General features: G+C 38.9%; 1 long non-coding RNA gene across 1 annotated transcript in view; it reads left to right on the forward strand.

The window, feature by feature from the left end:
- LOC122240565 overlaps nt 1-20,755 on the forward strand; it is a 42,473-nt gene extending 21,718 nt beyond the window's left edge. Inside the window, exon 2 of the long non-coding RNA XR_006220345.1 lies at nt 20,527-20,755. This is a non-coding gene — a long non-coding RNA (uncharacterized LOC122240565). The remainder of the gene's footprint in view (nt 1-20,526) is intronic.
- The last annotated feature ends 4,737 nt before the right edge of the window (nt 20,756-25,492 follow it).

Raw genomic sequence — 25,492 nt, forward strand, 5'->3', positions numbered from 1 at the left:
GCCCCTCTGAAACAGCATCCCTGTATCCCTTGGATAGATACCAAGTAGTGCAATTGCTGGGTCATAGGGTAGTTCTATTTTTAATTTTTTGAGGAAACTCCATACTGTTTTCCAGAGTGGCTGCACCAGTTTGCCTTCCCACCAGCAGTGCAAAAGAGATCCTCTTTCTCTGCACCCTCGCGAACAACTGCTATTGCCTGAGTTGTTAATGTTAGCCATCCTGACTGGAGTAAGGTGGTATCTCACTGTGGTTTTGATTTGTATTTCCCTGATGATGAGTGATGCAGAGCATTTTTTCATGTGTCGGTTGGCCATTTGGATGTCTTCTTTGGAGAAGTGTCTATTCATGCCTTTTGCCCATTTCTTCACTGGATTATTTGTGTTCTGGGTGTTGAGTTTGAGAAGTTCTTTATAGATTTTGGATACTAACCCTTTATCTGATATGTCATTTGCAAATATCTTCTCCCATTCCGTCAGTTGCTTTTTAGTTTTGCTGATTGTTCCTTTGTTGTGCAGAAGCTTTTTATTTTGATGAGGTCCCAATAGTTCATTTTTGCTTTTGTTTCCCTTGCCTCCAGAGATGTGTTGAGTAAGAAGTTGCTGTGGCCAAGATCAAAGAGATTTTGGCTGCTTTCTTCTTGAGGATTTTGATGGCTTCCTGTCTTACGTTTAGGTCTTTCATCCATTTTATTTTTGTGTATGGTGTAAGAAAGTGGTTCAGGTTCACTTTTCTGCATGTCACTGTCCAGTTTTCCTAACACCACTTGCTGAAGAGACTGTCTTTATTCCGTTGAATATTCTTTCCTGCTTTGTCAAGGATTAGGTGGCCACATGTTTGTGGGTCCATTTCTGGGTTCTCTATTCTGTTCCATTGATCTAAGTGTTCGACTTTCTTTAGAGTTCATTTACACTGAAAATTTATTCCTGGGCATGATCCTCAGCTTTTACTGCCCTCTCAATACTTGAGAAACTATAATGGAAGCCATCTGGATTTCAGACTTCACTTTCAATTTGGCTACTAATCACTCTTAGTTTTTTGTTATCTTTTCTAGCATTTAATAGTTTAACCCCATCCACTTTCATTACCTTTGTAGTTATTCTTTCCACCATATTTCTCAAATGCGTGATTCACAACACCAGCTAGTGCATTCACTTCTACTGACATCATTCCAGTTCATCATCAGTGAAAGTTTTAACAATTGTTCCGGGGAATACCTACACTCTAGTTACTACCAGTGATGTGGTCTTCATTGCTGGCAGGTGCAACACCTAACTCCAAAACCCCATCTAATACCCTGCCTTCACAGACTATTCCTGGTACCAATCATTGCAGGTTGGCTTCTTTGGGAAGCAGGCTCTGAGACAGAGCTTAGGGTTCCAGCTGTTAATTAGAACTGTATTTGGAAACATCACCTGTGGAAGGGAGGGCAAGGAAGGAGCACTGGGCTGCTACAGGAAGACCTAGCTGTGTTGCAGACCCAACACCAATCTGGGCTGATCACTTGAGACCTCTGGAACCCAAATGGTCCTACAGAGTTGTACTGAGCTGAGTTGAAATGTTAGCATTTTATATTCCTGCATTAAGCAGTCATTGGATGTGGACCATTCTGAGAAGGGTGTCTGACCTTAGTTGAGGGTGTCTCTGTAGCTGAGATGATGCCTGAGAGTGTAGGCAGCTGAAGACTATTTTCCACTGTGACTGGCATCAGCATCAGGGACATCTAGTCCTTCATTGAAGGGGATCTGAGTGACGCATCACAGTGCCCATAACAGTAGTCAGGAAAGGTATTTTGCCATATAGATATTCAAAAGAAATAAAGAATGAAGACTGAATAATGAAGAAAAGAAAATCTGAACAGATTAATTACTAGGAAAGAGATTACATCAGTAATAAAAATCTCCCAACAGACAAAAGTCTAAGACCAGATAGATTCACTGGTGGATTGCACCAAACATTAAAAAAAGAATTAACACCAATCTTTCTCAAACTATTTCAAAAAATTGAAGAGGATGGAATACTTCCAAACTCATTTTATGAGGCCAGCCTTATCCTGATACCAAAACCAGACAAGGACACTATAAGAAAAAAAAAATTACCTGCCAATATCCCTGATGAACATAGATGCAAAATTCCTCAACAAAATATTAGCAAACCAAATGTAACAATACATCGAAAGAATCACACACCATGATAAAGTGGGATTTATCCCTTCAATGTGGGGATAGTTCAACACCCACAAATCAATCAACATGATATGCCACATAAACAAAATGAAGGATAAAAATTGAGTGATCATCTTGATAGATGCAGAAAAAGCATTTGGCAAAATTCAACATTCATTTATGGCTAAAACTCTTAAAGTGAGTATAGAGGGAATGGACCTCAACATAATAAAAGCCATGTAAGACAAGACCACAGCGAATATACTCAGTGGTGAAAAGCTAAAACGGTTTCTTCCAAGATCAGGAACAGGACAAGAATGTCCATTCTTGCCACTTTTGTTCAACACAGTAGCGGAGGTCCTTACCAAAGCAAGAAAAATAAAAAGCCATCCTAATCAGAAAGGAAGAAGTAAAATTGACTCTGTTTGCAGATGACATGGTATTTTATAATAAAAATCTATGAACTATCACTCAGCCATAAAAACGAATGAAATCTTGCCATTCACACCAACATGGGTGTACCTGAGGGTATTATGCTAAGTGAAATAAGTCAGACAGAGAAAGACAAATGCCGTAAGATTTCACTCATTTCCAAAACAAAGGAGCAAACAGAAAACAGAAACAGACTCAGAAATACAGAGAACAAACCGGTGATTACCAGGGGGGATGGAAATGGGGGTTGGAAAAAATAGATGAAGAGGATTAAGAGGTACAAACTTACAAGTCATAGGAATGAAAAAGTACAGCATAGAGAAGACTGTCAATAATATTGTAAAACTTTGTATGGTGACCAATGGTAACTACATATAGCACGGTGAGCACTGCAAAATATATAGAATTGCTCAATCACGGTGTTGTATACTGGAAACGAATCTAACATTATCAATTATACTTAAACCAAAAAAAAAAAAAAAAGAAAAAGAAAAAGAAAATCCTAAAGACTCCACCAAAAGCTGTTAGAACTAATGAATGGAGTAAAGAAAAAAAGAAAGAAAGAAAGAATGCGTGAGTAGAGGATAAGGCTGGTGCCCCAATGGAAAATCACGAACCTTTGTCTAGTGGCTAGACCAGAGCTAGTTTTCAGACCCTGAACTCAATAATTGAGAAAGAAGCCTGGTTCCCCTGGGGAAGGACTCTGCAACTCCACGCGTGTAAAAAATCGTGATTCCTCTAGTCCTTTAACAAAGAGAACTATGTCCACTTATTTTGATAAATGTAGATTGGGGAAGGGGAAATCCCCAGATCATTTGTAAACGGTTGGATATAAGATCCAAGTTGACGCTGATATCCAGGGACCCAAAATAATGTCATCCCTGCCCCAGCCTCCCCATCTCCCCATTCAAGTGCAGGCATATGGGGCAAAGTAATAAACGAAATCGTGGCCTGGGTCTGTTTCCCTCAGTCTTCTAGATCCACCTATATCACATATAGTGTCATTATCAGTTTGGTGAACTTCAAATCTATCATCTTGCTCTTTGTTTTCTATTTGGCCTATTTTTTCCTGCGTTATTTTTGGAACAGATGAGTACTTTTTAGAATTCCATTTGTCTCCCTGCTTAGCTTTATCTTTTAGTGGCTGATCTAGGCTTACCATGTATCTTTAAGTTATCAGAGCCTGCCTTCACCTCTTCATATGGAATGCACCAATCTCGCAACACTGCTTTCACTTCCTTTTTCCTGTGCTTGGTATTATTACCGCCATATCTTTAACTTCTATGTGCAGTGGGAATGTTACAACTATTAACAAGTGTGGGGGGTGAATTCTCAGTTCCAACTCCCTTGGGCAGGCAGAAGGCCTATTTCCTGTCCCCTAAAAGTCTCTTAAAAAACACAGTCAAGAAGCTTCAGCTTTGGCTACCACTCTGATTCTTGCAGCCTACATTCTACCTCTGTTGCTCTTATGAAGAATTTTCCTTACTTTCTGGAAGGCTAGGCTATTAATATAAAGGGGTTTGCTTGGTTTTATGTATCATTTCTAGTTGGTCTGAATGGGGAAAATACTTCAGGACATTTCGTATATCATATTTCTGAAAATGCATATATGATTAATACAATAAACCACATCAATTTTACAATTAAATACATAGTTGTATGTATGGATATGATAAGCTTTGCTTCTTAAAAAGAGTTTTTATCTGGGCGTCTGGGTGGCTCAGTCAGTTAAGCGTCCGACTTCAGCTCAGGTCATGATCTCACAGTCTGTGAGTTCGAGCCCCACATCGGGCTCTGTGCTGACAGCTCAGAGCCTGGAGCCTGCTTCAGATTCTGTGTCTCCCTCTCTCTCTGCCCCTCTCTTGCTCATGCTCTGTCTCTATCTGTCTCAAAAATAAATAAAAACATTAAAAAAAATTAAACTGCAACCCAAAAAGAGTTTTTATCTACTCTCTTTAACAGAACCTTTGAACATTTAGAAGACTCAACGGAATTTTAGGTCACAAATACATTTCTTAGTAAATGTATAAATCATACAGGACACATTTTTGTCCCAAAGCAATAAAATGAAAAAATAATAAAAAATATACCTAGAAATATATAAAATACTTTTTAATATAACTTCTGGATCATGTTGAAAATACTGGCTTCAGGAGATACTAGGAATAATTTTAGGTTTTCTTGGGGGGGGGCTCTAAATACTTTTTATTTTTAACATTTTTTATTTAAATTCCAGTCAGTTAACATATAGTTTAATATTAGCTTTAGATGTAGAATTTAGTGACTCATCACTTACATACAATACCCAGTACTCATCACAGCAAGTGCCTTCCTTAATGCCTGTCACCCATTTAACCTATTCCTCCTACCCACCTCCCATCCAGTAACCCTCAGTTTGTTCTCTGTTGTTAGAGTCTGTTTCCTGCTTTGTCTCTCTTCTCTTCCCCATATGTTCATCTGTTTTGTTTCTTAAATTCTACATATGAGTGAAATCATATGGTATTTGTGTTTGATTGACTTACCTCACTTAACATAATACTTTCTAGCTATAGCTGGGTTATTGCCAATGGCAGATTTTATTCTCTTTTATGGCTGAGTAGTATTCCATATATATATATATATATGTCATATATAATATATATCACATCTTCTTTATTCATTCATTAGTCTATGGACATCATTTGGGCTCTTTCCATAATTTGGCTATTGTAGATAATGCTGCTATAAACATCGAGGTGCATGTATCCCTTCATATCAGTATTTTTGTACCTTTGGTTAAATATCTAGTAGTGCCATTGATGGATCATAGGGTAGTTCTAAATTTAACTTTTTGAAGAAACTTCCTACCGTTTTTCAGAGTGGCTGGACCAATTTGCATTCTCACCAACAGTGTAAGAGCATTCTTCTCTGCATTCTCATCAACACTTGTCATTTTCTGTGTTGTTAATTATAGCCATTCCGAAAGGGGCGAGGTAATATCTCATTGTAGTTTTGATATGTATTTCCCTGATGATGAGTGATGTTGAGCATCTTTTCATGTGTCTGTTGGCCTTGTGTATGTGTCCTTTGGGAGAATGTCTATTCATGTCTTCTGCCAATTTTTTAATTGGATTATTATTATTATTTTTGGAGGGTGTTCAGTTTCATAAGTTCTTTATAGAACTTGGGTACTAACCCTTTATGAGATATATCTTTGGAAATATCTTCTCCCATTATATAGGTTGCATTTTAGTTTTGTTGATTATTTCCTTCATTGTGCAGAAGGTTTTCATTTTGATGAAGTTCCAGTAGTTCATTTTTGCTTTTGTTTCCCCTGCCTCAGGAGACATATCTAGTAAGAATTTGCTATAGCCAAGGTTAAAGAGGTTACTCCCTTTGTTCTCCTCTAGGATTTTGATGGTTTCCTGTTTGACATTTAGGTTTTTTTAAAATCCATTCTGAATTTATTTTTGTGTGTGGTGTGAGAAAGTGGTCTAGTTTCATTCTTTTGCATGTCGCTGTCTAGTTTTCCCAGTACCATTTGTTGAAGAGACTATCTTTTTCCCAGTAGATATTCTTTCCTGCTTTGTCAATGATTAATTGACAATACAGTTGTGGGTTCATTTCTGGGTTTCTATTCTGCTCCATTGATCTATGTGTCTATTTTTGTGCCAGTACCATACTGTCTTGATCGCTACAGCTTTGTAATATAACTTGAAGTCCAGAATTGTGAGGTCTCCAGCATGTTTTGCTTTTTCCAGAAGCCTCTGGCTACTCAGAGTCTTTTGTGATTCCATGCAAATTTTAGGACTGTTTGTTCTAGCTCTATGAAAAATACCGGTGGTATTTTAATAGGGATTGCATTAAACACGTAGATTGCTTTGGGTGGTATAGACATTTTAACAATATTTGTTCTTCCAGCCCATGGGCATGGAATGTTTTTCTATTTCTTTGTTTCTTCAATTTCTTTCATCAACATTTTATAGTTTTCAGAGTATAGTTCTTTTACCTCTTTAGCTAGGCTTATTCCTAGCTATCTTATGGTTTTTGGTGTAATTGTAAATAGGATTGATTCCTTGATTTCTCTTCCTGCTGGTTCATTATTATTGCACAGAAATGAATCAGATTTTTTAATGTTGGTTTTGTATCCTGCAGCTTTACTGAATTTGTGTATCAGTTTTAGCATTTTTTTTTTGGTGGAATCTTTTAGGTTGTCTATACAGGGTATCATGTTATCTGCAAATAGTGAAAGTTTGACTTCTTCTTTGCTGATTTGGTTGCCTTTTATTTCTTTAAATAAATAAATATTTAATAGATAAATAAATAATTTAAATAAATTAATAATAAATTAAATAAATAAATAATTTAAATAAATAAATATTTATTTATTTAATAAAGTTAGATCTTCCAGTATTATGTTGAATAACAGTGGTGAGAGTGAACATCCCCATCTTGGTCCTGACTGTAGAGGAAAAGCTTTCAGTTTTTCCCCATTGAGGAAGATATTGGCTGTGGGTTTCTCATCTATGGCCTTTATTAAGTTGAGATATGTCTCCTCTATCCCTACTTAGTTGAGGTTTCTTATCATGAACAGCCATTGTACTTTATCAAGGGCTTTTTCTGCATCTGTTGAGAGGATCATACAGTTCTTTTATAAATGTGGTGTACCATGTTGATTGATTTGCGAATATTGAACCACCTTGGCAACCTAGGAATAAATCTCACTTGATTATGGTGAATGATTCTTTCAACGTACTGTTGGCTTTGATTTGCTAATATTTTGTTGATAATTTTTGCATCCGTGTTCAACAGGGATATTGGCCTGTAGTACTCTTTTTTAGTGGTGCCTGTCTGGTTTTGAAATCAGGGCAATGCTGGCCTCATAGAATGAGTTTGGAAGTTTTCCTTTCATTTCTAATTTGTGGAATAGTTTGAGAATAATAGGTAATAATTATTCTTTAAATGTTTGGTAGAATTTGCCTGTGAAGCCATCTGGCCCTGGACTTTTGCTTTTTGGGAGATTTTTAATTACTGATTCAAGGTCTTTGCTGGTTATCAGTCTGTTCAAGTTTTCTATTTCTTCCTGTTTCAGTTTTGGTAGTTTATGTTTCTAGGAACTTATCCATTTCTTCCAGAGTGCCCACATTGTTGGCATGCAATTTTCCTAATATTCTTTTATAATTGTATTATGTGGTGTTGCTTATGATTTCTCTTCTCTCATTAGTGATTTTATTTATTTGGGTCTTCTCTTTTTTCCTTTTGATAAGTCTGGCTAGAAGCTTATCAATTTTATTAATTTTTTCAGAAAACCAGCTCTGGTTTCATTGGTCTGTTCTACTGGTGTTTAAGTTTCTATATCATTTATTTCTGTTCTAATCTTTATTATGTCCATTCTTCTGCTGGCTTTAGCATTCTTTTGTTATTTTTCTAGTTCCTTTAGGTGTAAGTTTATGTTGTTAGAGATTTTTCTTCTTGAGATAGGCCTATAGAGCTATATACTTCCCTCTTAGGACCACTTTTGCTGTATCCCAAAGGTTTTGAGCCATTGTGTTTTCATTTTAATTTATTTCCGTCTGTTTTAAAATTTATTCTTTGATTTCTTGATTGGCCCATTCATGTAGTATGTTTAACATGTTTAACCTCCAGAGATATGAGGTCTTTTCAAATTTTTTCTTGTGGTTGACCTCAAGTTTTATAGCACTGTGGTCAGAAAAAGATGCATGGTATGATCTCATTCTTTTTGTACTTTTTGAGGTCTGATTTATGACATACTATGTGATCTGTTCTGTAGAATGTTCCATGTGCACTTGGAAAGAATGTCTATTCTGCTGTTTTAGGATGAAACATTCTGAATATATCTGTGAAGTCCATCTGGCCCAGTGTGTAATTCAGAGCCATTATTTCCTCATTGATTTTCTACTTAGATGATATGTCCATTGATGTAAGTGGAATATTAAAGCCCCTTACTATTATTGTATTATTATTAATTAGTTCTTTTATGTTTGTTATTAATTGTTTTGTATATTTGGGTGCTTCATATTGGGAGCATAAATATTTAAAACTGTTAGATTTCCTTGTCGGATAGTCTTCTTTTTATTCTATAGTGCCCTTCTTCATCTCGTTACAATCTTAGGTTTAAGATCTAGTCGGTCTGATACACGTATTGCTCCTCTGGCTTTTTTTTTGACATCCATTCCATGATAAATGTTTCTCCATCTGCTCACTTTCAATCTGCAGGTGTCTTTAGGTCTCAAATTCGTCTCTTGTAGGCAGCATATAGATGGGTCTTGTTTATTTTAATCCATTCTGATACTCTATGTCTTTTGATTGGAGTGTTTAGATTATTTCTATTCAGAGTATTTATTGATAGATATGTATTTAATGCCATTTTATTACTTGTTTTGTTGTTTCTGGAGATTTTCTCTGTTTCTTTCTTGTGTTTGTCACTTCTGATCTTCCCTTCCCACTCAAAGATCCCCCTTTAATATTTCTTGCAGGGCTGGTTTAGTATTCACAAACTCCGTCAGTTTTGGTTTGTCTGGGCAACTCGTTATCTCTCCATCTAGTCTGAATAATAACCTTGCTGGGTAGAGTATTTTGGTCGCATATTTTTCCCATTTAGCATACTGTATATATCATGCCACTCCCTTCTGTCCTACCAAATTTCTGTGTAGGGAACATGGTGGAGAAGTAGGGGGATCCATACTTCCTGTGTGTCTCAAACAAAGAAGAGCTGAAGCCAAAGGACTCTGAACCCCAAGAGTCTGGGAGGAAAAGAGACTGAGTCTAAAAGGGAGACACCGGGACACCCTTGATGGGCTTTAGGTGGGTGATTGCGAACTGGGGGAAATAAAATGGGCCACGTGGGCACTGAGGGGAGGGATCCCCTTTTGCAGAGAGACAAAGGGAAGAGAAAGAGTAGCTGGGGAAGCGTGGGACTGTATCTAGACAAGAAATAAACTTCGGACTGGGACTAAGAGGGATCCCATCTCTAGCTGCGGGGCTTTCTTTGGACTGTGGCCAGCTGCCCATTCATGCACCTGGGGAGGAGGGGAGCCAGCCCTGGGTTCGGTGGGAAGTTAGGGGTGCAGTCTGCAGGAGAAAGCGGCCCCCTCCCTGGAATGCTGTGGGAAAAGACAAAGCCTGCCTGCGTTTGCCACCCCTGGGGCTCAGCAGCGAGGTTGGCGGAGCAGTCCACAGTAGGAGCAGGCGGTCCTCCCTGAAGTGTGGCGGCACAGACAGAGCCAGCCGGGACCACATATCCAGCCGCACAGAGAGGTGCTTCCCCAGGGTCAGAGTGCACAGAGCTGAACTTTGAATACTAGCCAAGAGCTGGGTCAGGGGAGTTGGTGGAGCGAGAAGGACCGCCCCATCTACTCCCAGGGCACATTGAGTACGACCCGAATGGAGTCCACCGGGTCCATGGAGAAGAGACGGGGGGGACGGCCATTCCCCACCACCCACACCCCACCACCACCAAGGTGGGGCTTCATGGATCCATCCCGGGGCCCACAGTGGAGGTGGGACCAGCCTACACCATGCCTCGCCCCTGTGTGCTGGGTAACTACGTATCTGCTGAAGCCGGATAGATGCTGTGGAGCCAGATGGCTCCAACATGCAGATCAGTGCTGCTGCATTGCCTGGATTAATTCCAGGACAATTCTTGATATTTAGATATATGCTCCCTTCTTATCTCTTCCCTCCTCTAGCTGGGTTACTCTGGTTGTCGGTTTGTTTAAGCAGACATGTTTAATCCATTCCCTTGATACATGCTCTACATCTTCTGCACTTTGCTTTCACTCTCTCTGGAATAATCAAGCTGTATAGTTTCTCTATCTGGGTAACTTTATCTTCTCCCCCTCCGCCCCCCAACCTCCTCCTTTATTTTCCTTTCTCTCTCTCTGGATTAAGCCATTTAGTTTCTCTACCCAGTCAATGTTTACTTTCTCGCTTTCCCCACCCCTGTCATTCCTCTCTTCCATCAGCATCACCTCCACCCTGTTCTTTACTTGTAGCTGGTGTTCCTGGTGTTTTTGCTTTTGGACTGCTGTGTGTGTGTGTGCGCGCGCGCGTGTGTGTGTGTGTGTGTGTTTGCCTGTTTGTTTTATTTGTCTATGTGTTTGCGTGTCTTTTTTTCCTTTTGTTTGTCTGTTTGTTTTCCTTTCCAGGGCTACTTCAAGGAACAAATCAAAGCACACCTCGTGGAGGGTCCAAAACACACTACAAGGAGAGAAATAAAATAACCGAAGTCACAACAAAGAGCAAGTAACACTCTCCAAAAAAACACCTCCTGAAGGACCAGGCCCTGGACAGTGCTCGCAGGTGCAGAGCACATTAACAAGCTTTTAAAACTCATAAGGGACAGAAAACTAGCCAAAATGATGAAATGGAATTCTCCTCAAAAGAAATTCCAGAAAGAAGTGACAGCTAAAGAGTTGATCAAAACAGATATAAACAGTATAACTGAACAAGAATTTAGAGTAATAGTCATAAGATCAATTGCTTGGCTTGAAAAAGGCATAGAAGACAGCAGAGACTCTATTACTACAGAGATCAAGGAACTAAAAAATAGTCATGATGACTTAAAAATTGCTATAAATGAGATGCAAAATAAAATGGAGGTGGCCACAGTGAAGATTGAAGAGGCAGAGGAGAGAATAGGTGAATTAGAAGATAAAATTATGGAAAAAGAGGAAGCTGAGAAAAACAGAGCTAAAAAAATCTGGGATCAAGAGGGGAGAATTAGAGAACTAAGTATGTAATTAAATGGAACAATATCTGTATCATAGGAATTCCAGAAGAAGAGAGAGAGAAAGGGACTGAAGGTATACTTGAATAAATGATAGCTGACAACTTCCCCAATCTGGGGAAGGAAATAGACATTGAAATCCAAGAGGCACAGAGAACTCCCTTCAGACATAACTTGAATCGATCTTCTGCATGACATATCATAGTGAAACTGGAAAAATACAAGGATATAGAGAGGATTCTGAAAGTAGCTAGGGATAAATGGGCCTTAACATACAAAGGTATAAGCATAAGGGTAGTAGCAGACCTATCCACTGAAACTTGGCAGGCCAGAAAGGAATGGCAGGAAATCTTCAATGTGATGAACAGAAAAAATATGCAGCTGAGAATCCTTTATCCAGCAAGCCTGTCATACAGAATAGAAGGAGAGATAAAGGTTTTCCTAAACAAACAAAAACTGAAGGAATTCATCACCACTAAACCAGCTCTACAAGAGATCCTCAGGGAGACTCTGTGAGTGAAATGTTGCAAGGACCACAAAGTACCAGAGCACCACTACAGGCATGAAATCTACAGATAACACAATGACTCTAAGCCCTTATCTTTCAATAATAACACTGAATGTAAATGGACTAAATGCTCCAATCAAAAGGCACAGGATATCAGAATGGATTAAAAAACAAGACCCATCTATTTTCTGTCCACAAGAGATGCATTTTAGACCTGAGGACACCTTCAGATTGAAAGTGAGGAGATGGAGAACTATATCATGCTACTGGAAGTCAAAAGAAATCTGGAGTAGCCATACTTATATCAGACAAACTAGGCTTTAAATTAAAGGCTGTAACAAGAGATGAAGAAGGGCATTATATAATAATTATAGGGTCTATAATGCAGGAAAAGCTAACAATTATAAATGTCTCTGCACTGAATTTGGAAGCACCCAAATATTTAAAACAATTAATCACAAACATAAGCAATCTTGTTGATAAGAATGTGGTAATTTCAGGGGATTTTAATACTCCATTTACAACAATGGACAGATCATCTAGACATAGAGTCAGTAAAGAAATAATGGCCCTGAATGATATATTGGACAAGACGGACTTGACAGATATATTTAGAACTCTACATCTCAAAGCAGCAGAACATACTTTCTTCTCGAGTCCATATGGAACATTCTCCAAGATAGATCACATACTGGATCACAAAACAGCCCTCAACAATTATAAAAGAATTGAGATCATACCATGCACACTTTCAGACCACAATGCTATGAAACCTGAAATCAACCACAGGAAAAAGTCTAGAAAACCTCCCAAAGCATGGAGGTTAATTAAAGAACACCCTAATAAAGAAGGAATGGGTCAACCAGGCAATTAGAGAAGAAATTTAAAAATATATGGAAACAAATGAAAATGAAAACACAACAATCCAAATGCTTTGGGATGCAGTGAAGGCAGTCCTGAGAGGAAAATACATTGCAATCCCGGTCTATCTCAAGAAACAAGAAAAATCCCAAATACAAAATCTAACAGCACACCCAAAGGAACTAGAAGCAGAAGAGTGAAGACACCCAAAACTCAGCAGAAGAAGAGAAATAATAAAGATCAGAGCAGAAATAAACAATATAGAGTCCAAGAAAACAGTAGAACAGATCAATGAAACCAAGAATTGGTTTTTTGAAAACAAAAACAAAAACAAAAACAAAATTGAGAAACCTCTAGCCAACTTTTTCAAAAAGAAAAGAGAGAGGACCCAAATAGATAAAACCATGAATTAAAATGGATTTATTACAACCAATCCCTCAGAAATATAAGCATTTATCAGGGAATACTATGAAAAATTATATGCCAACAAACTGGACAACCTGGAAGAAATGTACAAATTCTTAAACACCCACACGTTACCAAAACTCAAACAGGAAGAAATAGAAAATTTGAACAGACCCATAACTAGTGAAAAAATTGAATCAGTCATCAAAAATCTCCCAACAAGTAAGAGTCCTGGACCAGATGGCTTCCCTGTGGAATTCTACTAGACATTTAAAGCAGAGTTAATACCTATCTTTCTCAAGCTGTTCCATAAAATAGAAATGGAAGGAAAACTTCTGGACTCATTCTATGAAGCCAGCATTACTTTGATTCCCAAACCAGACAGAGACCCAGCAAAAAAAGAGAACTACAGGCCAATATCCATGATCAATATGGATGCAAAAATTCTCAACAAGATACTAGAAAATCGAATTCAACAGTATATAAAAAGAATTATTCACCATGATCAAGTGGGATTCATTCCTGGGCTGCAGGGCTGGTTCAATATTCACAAATTAATCAATGTGATACAATGAGCCCTGCTAGTTGTAAAAACTCGTGAAAATCAGCCTCTCCTGTTTCCCAGCCAATGGCTTTGGGGAAGTGTTATCCTTCTGTGTATCTCTGTGCACTCCATTCTCTCGTCTTTCTCTGTGACCAGGGCTCCCTCCCCTCCACAGCACCTGCAATCTGTTTCTCCCCCAAACCATGTCTCCGAACCTCCTTCCTTCCTTGATGTGACCTACTCTCTCCCTCTAGTTGTGCAGTTTGTTCAGTCAGTCCTCAGGTTGATTTCTTGGGTATTCAGAATGACTTGATTGTTAGCTAACTGTGTTAAAGGGATGAGGCAAGTCTGGGGTCCTTCTACTCCACTGAAATTTTAGCTTCCCAAAAGGGGAATGATTTTGGATGGGTGAAAGTGCCACAGGCACTATATAAAATATGTAAATACATGATACGTATAAAGCTGAACCATTTATTGCTCTTCATTCAAATAAGTAACAGTTCAACATCTTCCAAAAATTTGAAAAGCAATTTAAATCTTTATAGTGGCATAGTTGGCACACATTTCTTAAAGTTTTTTCTCTTCTCTCTCTGTCTCTCCCTCCCTTCCTCCCTCCCTCCCCTTCTTTCTCTTTCACACACACACACACACACACACCACATTTCATAGTCAAAGCTTTACTATTCACTTTCATTACAATCTTCTTTTCTCTTTTCCTTCCATATTCCACATCTATTTTCTTCTCTTTTTTAAAAATTTTATTTATTTATTTATTTATTTATTTATAATTTACATCCAAATTAGTTAGCATATAGTACAACAACGATTTCAGGAGTAGATTCCTTAGCGCCTCTTACCCATTTAGCCCATCCCCCCTCCCACACCCCCTTCTTTAACCCTCTGTTTATTCTCCATATTTATGAGTCTCTTCTGTTTTGTCCACCTCCCTGTTTTTATATTATTTCTGTTTCCCTTCCCTTATGTTCATCTGTTTTGTCTCTTAAAGTCCTCCTATGAGTGAAGTCATATGATTTTTGTCTTTCTCTGACAAGTTTCACTTAGCATAATACCCTCCAGTTCCATCCACGTAGTCGCAAATGGCAAGATTTCCTTCTTTTTGATTGCAGAGTAATACTGCATTGTATATATATACCACATCTTCTTTATCCATTCATCCATCGATGGACATTTGGGCTCTTTCCATACTTTGGCTATTGTTGATAGTGCTGCTATAAACATGGGGGTGCATGTGTCCCTTTGAAATAGCATACCTGTATCCCTTGGATAAATGCCTAGTAGTGCAATTGCTGGGCTGTAGGGTAGTTTTATTTTTAGTTTTTTGAGGAACCTCAATACTGTTTTCCAGAGTGGGCTGCACCAGCTTGCATTCCCATCAGCAGTGCAGAAGACATCCTCTTTCCCTGCATCCTTGCCAACATCTGTTGTTGCCTGAATTGTTAATGTTAGCCATTCTGACAAGTGTGAGGTGGTATCTCATTGTGGTTTTGATTTGTATTTCCTGGATAATGAGTGAGGTTGAGCATTTTTTCATGTGTTGGTTGGCCATCTGGCTGTCTTCTTTGGAGAAGTATCTATTCATGTCTTTTGCCCATTTCTTCACTGGAATATTTGGGTTTTGGGTGTTGAGTTTGGTAAGTTCTTGATAGATTTTGGATACTAACCCTTTATCTGAGATGTCATTTGCAAATATCTTCTCCCATTGTGTAGGTTGCCTTTTAGTTTTGCTGATTGTTTCCTTCTCTGTGCAGAAGGTTTTATTTTGATGAGGTCCCAATAATTCATTTTTGCTTTTGTTTCCCTTGCTTCCAGAGATGTGTTGAGTAAGAAGTTGCTGCAGCCAAGGTCAAGGAGGTTTTTGCCTCCTTTCTCCTCAAGGATTCTGATGGCTTCCTGTCTTACATTGAGGTCTTCCATCCATTTTGAGTTTATTTTTGTGTATGGTGTAAGAAAGTGGTCCAGGTTCATTCTTCTGCATGTCACTGTCCTGTTTTCCCAGCACCACTTGCTGAAGAATTTTATTCTCTTTCAATGACCTTTTGTAGGTAAATCATTCAAGTTAGTATTTCTTTCTTCTTTTTCAAAAAATTGTGGGGTGGACACTTAACATGAGCTCTAGCCTCTTAACAAATTTTTGAATGTACAATACAGTATTGTTAACTATAGACACAGTGTTGTAAGGCCTTACTCAACTTGTATAACTGAAACTTTATACACATTGAACAACAACTCCTCATTTTCCTCTTCTCTTTGTCCCTGGAAACCATTATTCTATACTCTATTTCTGAGTCTATTTTGAATATCTCATACAAGTGAAATCACACAGTATTTGTCCTTCTGTAACTGGATAATAAGCAGAAAGACATTTTATGTTTATGGATTGGAAGACTTAATGTTATTAAAATGTTCATACTATCCAAAGAGATCTACAGATTTGATGCAATCTCTATCAAAAGCCCAATGACCTTCTTTAAAGAAACAGAAAAAAATAATACTAAAGTTAATGTGGAATCACAAAAGACCCCAGATAGTCACAACACTCCTGATAAAGAAAAGTAAACCTGGAGGCATCAGGTTTCCTGATATCAAGATATATTACAAAGCTATAGTAACTAAAACAGTATGGTACTGAAATAAAAAGAGACATACACACCAATAGAACAGAATGCATATACTGCCAACTAATCTTCTACAAGGGTGTCAAGACTACACAAAGGGGAAATGACAGTCTCAACAAATAGTGTCAGGAAAACTAGATATCTACATGCAAAAGAATGACATGGGACCCTCAGCTTACACCACACACAAAAAACAAGTCAAAAGGAGTTAATGATTTAAATCTATAAATCTAAACCTATAAAACCCTTAGAAGGAAACTTAGGTGAAAAGCTTCATAACATTGGTTAAGGGAGTGATTTTTTGGATAGGATGCCAAAAGTAAAAGTAGGCAAGTAGGATTACTGTCTTTTTTTTTTTTTTTAATCATCCAAGGAATGGCATATTTCCTTCCAGTTTTCTTTCCATGGTGTTTTCTTTTCTTTTTTTTTGAAATCAAGTTTTTAATTTTAATTCTAGTGTAGTTAGCATACAGTGTTTCTATTATTATTATTTTAATGTTTATTTTATTTTGGGGGGAGAGAGTACAGAGCACGAGTGGGGAAGGGGCAGAGAGATGAGGGAGACCCAGAATCTGAAGCAGGTTCTAGACTCTGAGCTGCCAGCACAGAGCCCAATGAGGGGCTGGAACTCAAGAGCTGTGAGATCATGACCTGAGCGGAAGTCCGACACTTTACCGGCTGAACCAGCCAGGTGCCCCAAATGTTATATTAGTTTCAGATGTACAACACAGAGTGATTCAACAATTCTCCACATTACTCCGGGCTCATCATAAGTGTACTCTCATCTTCGCCTATTTCCCCCATCGCCGCACCCCAACGCTTCCCTTCTGGTAACCATCTCACTTGTATGTAGAATTTAAGAAACAAAAACAAATGGGCAAAGGAAAAAGCACGAGACAGAGACAGAGAGACAAACCAAGACGAAGACTCTTAACTATAGACTTAACAGATGGTAGGACTACAGTCTTGACTTTTTAAAGTATCTATCTCTTACAAATGTATTCTACACTGTAAACAGCAAGGAACTCTGACGACAGACACAGCATCCTTCTCAGCCAGCATAGAACTATGGCTGCTTCAGTTTTTCCCTGCTACATATGATTCACCAATAGGTATGAGGAAAGGATTGAAACATAAAAGATAAAATCGTAATACTGTTTACCGTCAGAAGGAGAGATGATGGCTAATTTTAAAACATATCTTATTTTTATCTGTTTTTCTAACTTTTAAAAAATGATAAAAATGCAATAGTTGGAAAACGAATTAAAATTTACAATATGGAAAATAAACATATAGATGCTTCTCTCGTGCCCTTGATTCTTATTAATATTTTTATCTCTACCTTATCCCATGCAGATCAAAGCCTCCAAATCAAATACTTTATTTTCTATAATATCCTGGCAAACCATTTTACTTACAATAGTGGTTTAATAAATATCTATTTTAAAAATGAACCAGTAAATACAAAATACATAAAATAAAAGTTAATTTTGTAGTTTACACGGCAACCAAAATGGAAATACTTGTAAAAACCATGTAACAAAGGCTAACATTGTTTTAAATCACAAAGAGTCTTCATGTAACCATTATTTGAAATTGATTTCTACCAACAAAAAACTCCATCATTTTGCAAAATAGTGACAAAAACTAATATCCTCTACTCGGCTGGAGCTGGATAAGAGTTTAACAAAAGTCACTGTTAGAAATAATGCAATGTACTGGGCTCAAAGCTATCCACTTGATACGGAGTTTTGTTGTATGTTGTTAAAGTTTGATTTTCTTATGTTGTTTTAGACTTTACTTTCAGCATACTTATTAATGCTGTGAGAGCCCTGAAGGACTTCAGAGTTGAGTGTTTCCCACTCTGGCATTCACATGTCCTTGTCTCGGACACTTGTCCCTTCCCGACTTTTCTTTCTTTTGACTTGATACAGTAATTGTTCCTCTCCACCTCCCTTGATAAAATCTAGTCACCCAAACAATAGCTGTTAGCCTTCAAGAACAATCCCTCTATTCCCGGCACCTGATGCACTGGCTGACTTTGGTGATGCTCTCTTGCCTTACAGAACATCCGATCCTCCTCTCCAAAAGAGGACTCCCCTGGCTCCCTGCCACATAAAGACTTAGGGTAACAGTGCGCTGGTAAAGTTTCTTCCAAAATATGAACAATTGTTAATACTAGGAGAATTAGGTTAAAGGGGACATTGTTAAAATGTTTGCTGATGCAGTAAGGATTTTACTTGGTTTCAGGGAGTGGGCAATGGAAGAGTAGCATTTGGTTCAGAGTGGGAATTATATCGCTATTTTCAGTATGTCTGTATCTCATGAAAAACATACGGTACTTAACACCAAGAAAATCACTCATAAGCCATCTTCTATAGCTCTTGGTAGCATAAGTGGAAGCTGTCACTCAGGAGATCTTGAGCCAAAAGTTAGGTGTTCTAGTTTGCACCAGAAGTTCGTGAATTTGGAGCCTGTTAGTAGATGAAGTGAACTGATTTGATTCTTGAAGACTGTTATTTGATACTTATCCAAACTCCCAGAAATATTTTTTAACTCTCCAAATTCTTTAATATATCTAATATCTTGGCTGATATTGGGACAAAGATTTAAATGCCCTTATATGTATTTGTAAAAATGACCCACTTATTGTAATTTTTTAAGGCAAGGGAAGGTTAATTCTTTAACCTATAAAGCTGCACAGGGGTCCATCTCACAGAAATTTGGCTGATCTGTGTTGTGGATATCAGATAACTCTGGAATCTGGACAACACGTCCTTTAGACAATCCATTTTCTAATACTATGTCAGGAAATAATGTTTCATTCCTCAGTACTATTCCATGGGCTTTACGTATTTTGGCAATTTTGCTAACCCAGGGAAAGGCAAAATAGTAGATTCTTCCATAAACTTGACAGACCACAGGAATGGGTGTGGTAAGGCATCGTGAAACTCCTTCATAGCTCTACTAAATCATCATGTGATGCACTTGGAATTTTCAGAGTCACTGAAGTTATAGACAATTCCATGTATTTAAGGAATACATTTTAATTTGACAAATATTTCCTTAACACTTGTGCTGAGGGCTGCAGAAGAGGCAAAAAGAGGGTCCTGGTTTCAGGAGATTTCATTCTATTGGGGCAGGACAGTGTGTGACAGTGGCAATAAAGGGACAGTTACATAAATAATTTGAATACGAGGAAGAGTGGGCTAAGGCAAAAATAAAGTGGATTCTTCAGAGAAAGAAGACACAACATCTGGTTGGAGAGATCATTTTACTTCATAGCCAAGATAGGGAAACAACTCAAGGGTCAACAGGGGAATGGGTCAAGAACACGTGGCGGATTCTTGTGACAGAATATCCAGCCATGAGAACGGAGAAGATCCCGCCATTTGGGATGACACGGAGGGAGCTTGAAGGTGAAATAAGTCAGAGAAAGACAAATACTGTATGATCTCACTTATAAATAGAATCTAAAAAAGCCAAACTCATAGAGGAGTAGAATGGTAATTGCGAGGCGCTGGGGGAATGGGGGACAGGACGAGATGTTGGTCCAAGAGTACAGACTTCCAATGATAAGTTCTGGGCCTCTAACGTAGAGCATGGTGACTACAGTCAAAAATACTGAATTATATACTTGCAAGTTGCTAAGAGTAGATCTTAAATGTTCTCACCACCAAAAAACTGTGACAGGATGCACGTACCAGCAACACTAGACTTGTAATTCCTTTGCAATGTGTAAGTGTATCGAACACATTGCACACCTACACTTTCCTTGTGTTGTATGTCAATTAAATCCCAATAAAACTGAATAAAAAATGAAGCAACAAAACTCCACCTCCTACAGCTGGTTGGCACTTGAAAGTTAGACAAGACTCCCAATACTCCCTGGTTAAAATACAATCTGTTGAGGTAGCTTGTTCACTATTTATTGTGTATCCTATGCCTAGTATAATGCTAGCACATAGTAGGTGCTCAGAAAAAAATTTTTTTTGGTTGAATAAAATAAAATGGTTTTTGAGAATTTCGGTGTTTCAGAAGGTAATTTTTAGAAGCCCCCCCCCCCCATCTCCCATTACCTTATAGCAATATGAATTTCTGAAATAATATTTATAGGAAAGATGACATCTTCTTTTGAGTTTCTACGAATATTGTGACTTTTGATCTTTCTTATTTAAAACTGTTGACCTGTCTTCTTGTATGTCAGGAATCTTGAATGTTCATGCTCCTCTCTTTCTCTACTTCACAGATTTTGGCAGAAAACTCCATTCTCAGGGGAGGCTAGTTGAGTTGAAACTTCAAATAGAATCTGAGTCACACACGTCTGGTAACATGAGAGAGACGAGGACGGGTGTACAAGTACAGAAGATGATGGCAAGACAGCTACTTAATTTCCCCCCCTCCCCATCTTCATCAGGAAATAGTCTTTCCTCCCCCACTTTTATTATTATTTTTTTTTAAACAATGTATTTCACCGACAGGAGACTTAATGATGAGTCACTTCTAGGAAGCAGACATTTGATTTTCTAAATACATAGCAGGGATCCAACAGTGACATTTAAGAATTATTCTGTTCCTGTAACTTGGTAACTTTTTAAAATAAAAGGACAATGTATGGGAAGGGGGTGCACCTACATGATAATTCATGTCACCCATACACTTACTACAAAATCTCAAATGCTTCTCCACATAAATCAGTTCTGAGACCTAAGGAATCTAACTCATTAAAATTTACTTGAGATTCCTGTAACCTTTTCTCAGGAAGCAACAGCAGGTATAAAATGTGCAGGTTTTTTTTTTTTTTTTTTAATATGTGCAAAGCTTTAACTCCAGTGTGTAAAAGAAAACCTTTTTGTAGGTAGCTGAAAAGCCTGGAAGAGGGTGGGTGGGAAAGTCGTGGAATTTTGGAAGTATGACGTAGATTTTGGTAAATTAGAAATTTGTCACAGGACAGTGATGGAGGAGATGCCAGGCTGAGTCAGAGGTTCTCAATGCCTAGGTGACCAAGTGGTTATAAATTAGGTTCCTTTGAAAACTGCACGGACATCGTCGGCCACTAGGTCATCGGAACTCATTTCTCCCAAACGCAGTTAACAATACTAGTGAGTCAGTCTGCATATGGTGTAGCCGGTATTGTGCTAGCAGCTCGGTGTCTGGTGTTTGGAGCAAATGTCACATCATCCCCCTGCTTAGTAACCGCCAATGACTCTATCTTATCTACAGAATAGAGTCATCCTCTAAAATTCTTTGGTGTGATAGGCAAGGCCCTCCGTGATCTGCTCTGGTGATTCAGTATTCCTCATCCTAAGCTACTACCCACATACAATCCTACGTTAAGACTCAGATCCTCCCCTCCCTCCTTTATGCCACCACTGTACCTTTCAGGGGCTCCATTGCTGCATTCATCACAGCAAAGATGGATCCATAAGTCACTCTCCTTGAGGACCACGGGTTATTAAACTTTGTACGAATAGCACCTGGTATAGCGTTGGAGGGCCATATATGTTTGTTGAATTCGTAAATATGCCCTTAATCTTTTTTTTTCAAAAAATTTTAATGGTTCTTTGTTTTTTTGAGAGAGTGCGTGCAAGCAGGGGAGGGGCAGAGAGAGGGGGACGCAGAATCTGAAGCAGGATCCAGGCTCTGAGGCTGTCAGCATAGACCCTGATGCGGGGCTTGAACTCAGGAACCGTGAGATCACGACCTGAGCTAAAGGCAGATGCTTAACCAAGTGAGCCACCCAGGTGCCCCCTTTTTAAAAATAAATCATAATTACTACTACTAAGGTGACATATGCAGTAGGCAGAGTATGACAATGAGCCCGATGACCCTTGCCTTTGTAGCCTCTCCTCCCCTTTGGGGGTGGTGAAATAAGAGACAACTCCCACGATTATGTTATATGGCAAAAGGGAGGAGATCTTGGTGGGCATAATATAATCTCACAAGCCCTTTCAAAGCAGAGTTGTAACAAGCGGTGGAAGAAAAGGAGGCCAGAGATCCAAAGTTTGAGGGACATGTGATGCAGCGTTCCTGGATTTGGAAATGGAGGGGACCATGTACCATGGATTGCAGGTGACTCCCAGGATCTAGGAGGAGCTCCCAGCTGACAGCCAGCAAGGAAATGGGGACCTCAGTCCACCAACTGCAAAAGGACTAACTTCAGTCAATAATACTCGTGAATTTGGAAGTGGATTTTGCTACATCCTTCGGGTAACAGAGCAGCCTGCTGATACCTTCATTTAAGCCCATGGGACCCTCAGCAGAGAACCCAGTCATGTTATCCCACACTTTGGACCTACCCAACTGTGAGGTAACACATGGGTATTGCTGAAATCCACTAAGTCTGTAGTCATTTGCTTTGCAGCGATAGAAAACTAGTACCACTACTGTGCAACCTCATCAGATAAACTGGATGCCTACGTCGTGCTCTGTTTTGGTCCATTTCTTTAAATGGGTATGCCCGCATCAAATAGATGCTTGTTAAGTAGGCAAAAATACTTAGCCCAAGGTGGTTTGCTCATTTCAAATCAAGTAACAAACTGTTATGGAATATATTCCACATTTCAGGGACTCTGCAGGGCTCTGGCTGAAATTCAGCCCTGAATATAATATATACGGTCAGAATGGATTGATATTCTGGCTCATGATAGCACAGGCCTAACTGCAGACAAAAATGTTACATCAAAGATGTCAACATAATAGCCTTTAAGTCTGAATATTCAGGGGGCTTCTGCTGGGGCAAGTGCATTTATTTCCTAATCACCAGTTCTCTTTGGTTCTGTGTCCAATATGCCTGGCATTTTTATATTTTTTGACATTTTAAGTAAAACAATTTTGGGTAATATCCCAATTCTCTTGTTTTTAAGAAATAGATCCTGATTTTTAGTAATGCTTAATAAATCCATTTATGCCAGGTGTGAGACAATTAGAAATTTATACACTGGATATTTAATAATAGAGAATACTTTAGATATAAGTACATGGTTTTGTTTTTTTAAAAAGTCATTCTTTTCTGGATAAAAGGAACTTGCTTTCAAATAGTATGTGGACTGAAGGGAGTAGATGGGAGTTCGGGTGGGGCAGTGGGTTGACTGTAGTTGACGGCTGTTGGGCTGGGTGATGGGTATATGGGAGGTGATTTTAAAAATTTGTCTTTAAGGGGTGCCTGAGTGGCTCAGTGGGTTAAGTGTCCAACTTCAGCTCAGGTCACGATCTCATGGTTCATGAGCTCAAGCCCTGCATTGGGCTCTGTGCTTGACAGCTCAGAGCCTGGAGCCTACTTCGGATTCTGTGTCTCCCTCTCCTTCTTCCCCACCCCGGCTTGCACTCTGTCCCAGTCAAAAATATAAACAAACATTAAAATAATTTAAAAATTCGTGTGTAATCTATCTAAAAGAGTATCTGCTTCTCCCCATAGAGCACTTGTAACGTTTTAGGGTTGGCGTCTTCAGGTTAACTAGTCAGTTGTGTAGCTAGAAACTGAAGTATTGGTGAATTTCACAGGCTTGGAATTGCTAAGGTGATGTTACGCTAAGCAAGCCATGGTGACAAGTGCTCGCATTGTGGTAAACTCCTCCAGTATGGATTTAAGAGCTTCAGTGTGCCCTGAATCACGATACACCCCATGGTATATACAGAAGTTTAAAAAACTGGCTAGAAAATTTTGCTAGGTAGCTGAGACCTACCTCTGATATATAGAGAGCTGGCTATGAGGTAGGCCGGCTCCAAAATTGTACTATCATGTCTGTAGGATTTATCAAACATGAAAAAAAGGGTAAGACCAAGATATTGTATTACAGGCAATTTTCTAAGGGCATGCACATGGGCTGGTGGGAGCAAATATGTTTGAGTAGCTTCTTGATGATGATGAGATCCGCAGAGGGCATCCCGAAATGCAGGGTTTGTGTTTGGGGGGCGGGTAGGGTAGGAAAGTTTTGGGAACAGGAGAGTAGTAGCTGAATTCTACAGTCCTCCTGTGTCCTTCCCCCATACCACCCCGGCCTCTCCTTCGCATAAAAGTTAAACTAATGTTTAACTAGAATGAATGAGAAACCTGCTGGGGATGCCCACACATGTATGGGCTCACAAATCGTTAAGAAGCCAATAAATACTACATAGCACTTAGAAGCAGGTCTAAAGCATGCAGAGCATGTAGGATTCAGAGTTAAGACCATGGCAGGCTGCGTAAGTCGGTGCTGTACATGTTGAGACTTGAGAAGTGGAGAAGTCACATCTTCCCGCAGGGTAATGGTTCTTCTGGGAGATGCATGGCAGACTGGGGGCCAGGGCAAGAGACGCCAGGCTGCAGTCGGGGTTTCAGACAGGGATCTGGGCGCAGGAGACAAGACCAGCTGGTGGAGAGCCTGAATTCCTGCCAGAGAGAGGTTTTAGAGTTGATCTAATGGACAATGGGGAGTGATTCACTTTTGTTAAACAGGTGGTGCTAATTAACCGAGGATAATCAGCAGTCAGCTGTTGAGCAACAAGTTAGCTCAAGAGTTTTAGGTGATTAAGGGATATGTGTGTCGGGAAAGTGTTTCCTCAAGCGATCTGAAAAGAATCAGTTGGGGGCAATTTTTAAAAGTGCAGATTGGCAAGCTCCTCTTCTGGCATGCATGTTTCAGTGGATTTGGGATAGAAACGGTGTTTTCACAAGCTCACAGAATGAGTCTTACTTATCCATAGCTCTCTTCTAGGCAGTCAGAAAATGCATTTAATAACATATTTCGTGTTTGCCCTGACTTCAGTGAGATTAGACAGAAAGTACAACCATGATGAGGAAGAACGAACTCTGGTGAATTTCATTTAAGCAATTTGACATTTCCCGTTTAATAACTTTAAATGAATCCCTCAACTCACTCGAATCTTTTCTGTCACTAATAAGTTTCTGAAATGCGGTATAGAGAAAAGAATACATGGTTAGCCTGAAAGAAGATCTTCCAAGATATCGCTAATATTACCAGATAGTTTAATAAAACGTCCAGTCTTTGTCTAACCATTACAATGATCGGTTGAGGGTGTTTTTACTCTTGACCAGCAGAGGGGGCTATGACTCTTGATATAAAGAATCTTTTTTTTCTCCAGGTAGAAATAACACGACCATCGTTTACATTTAATATCCCTCATAATTTATCACTTAAAACTTCTACATACATTGTCTATGATACTCCTTTTTACATATCTCTCAGGATGAACTTTGACAGATCAAATGGACT

This window comes from Panthera tigris, chromosome B4 (genome assembly GCF_018350195.1).
Source record: "Panthera tigris isolate Pti1 chromosome B4, P.tigris_Pti1_mat1.1, whole genome shotgun sequence".
NCBI lineage: Eukaryota > Metazoa > Chordata > Mammalia > Carnivora > Felidae > Panthera > Panthera tigris.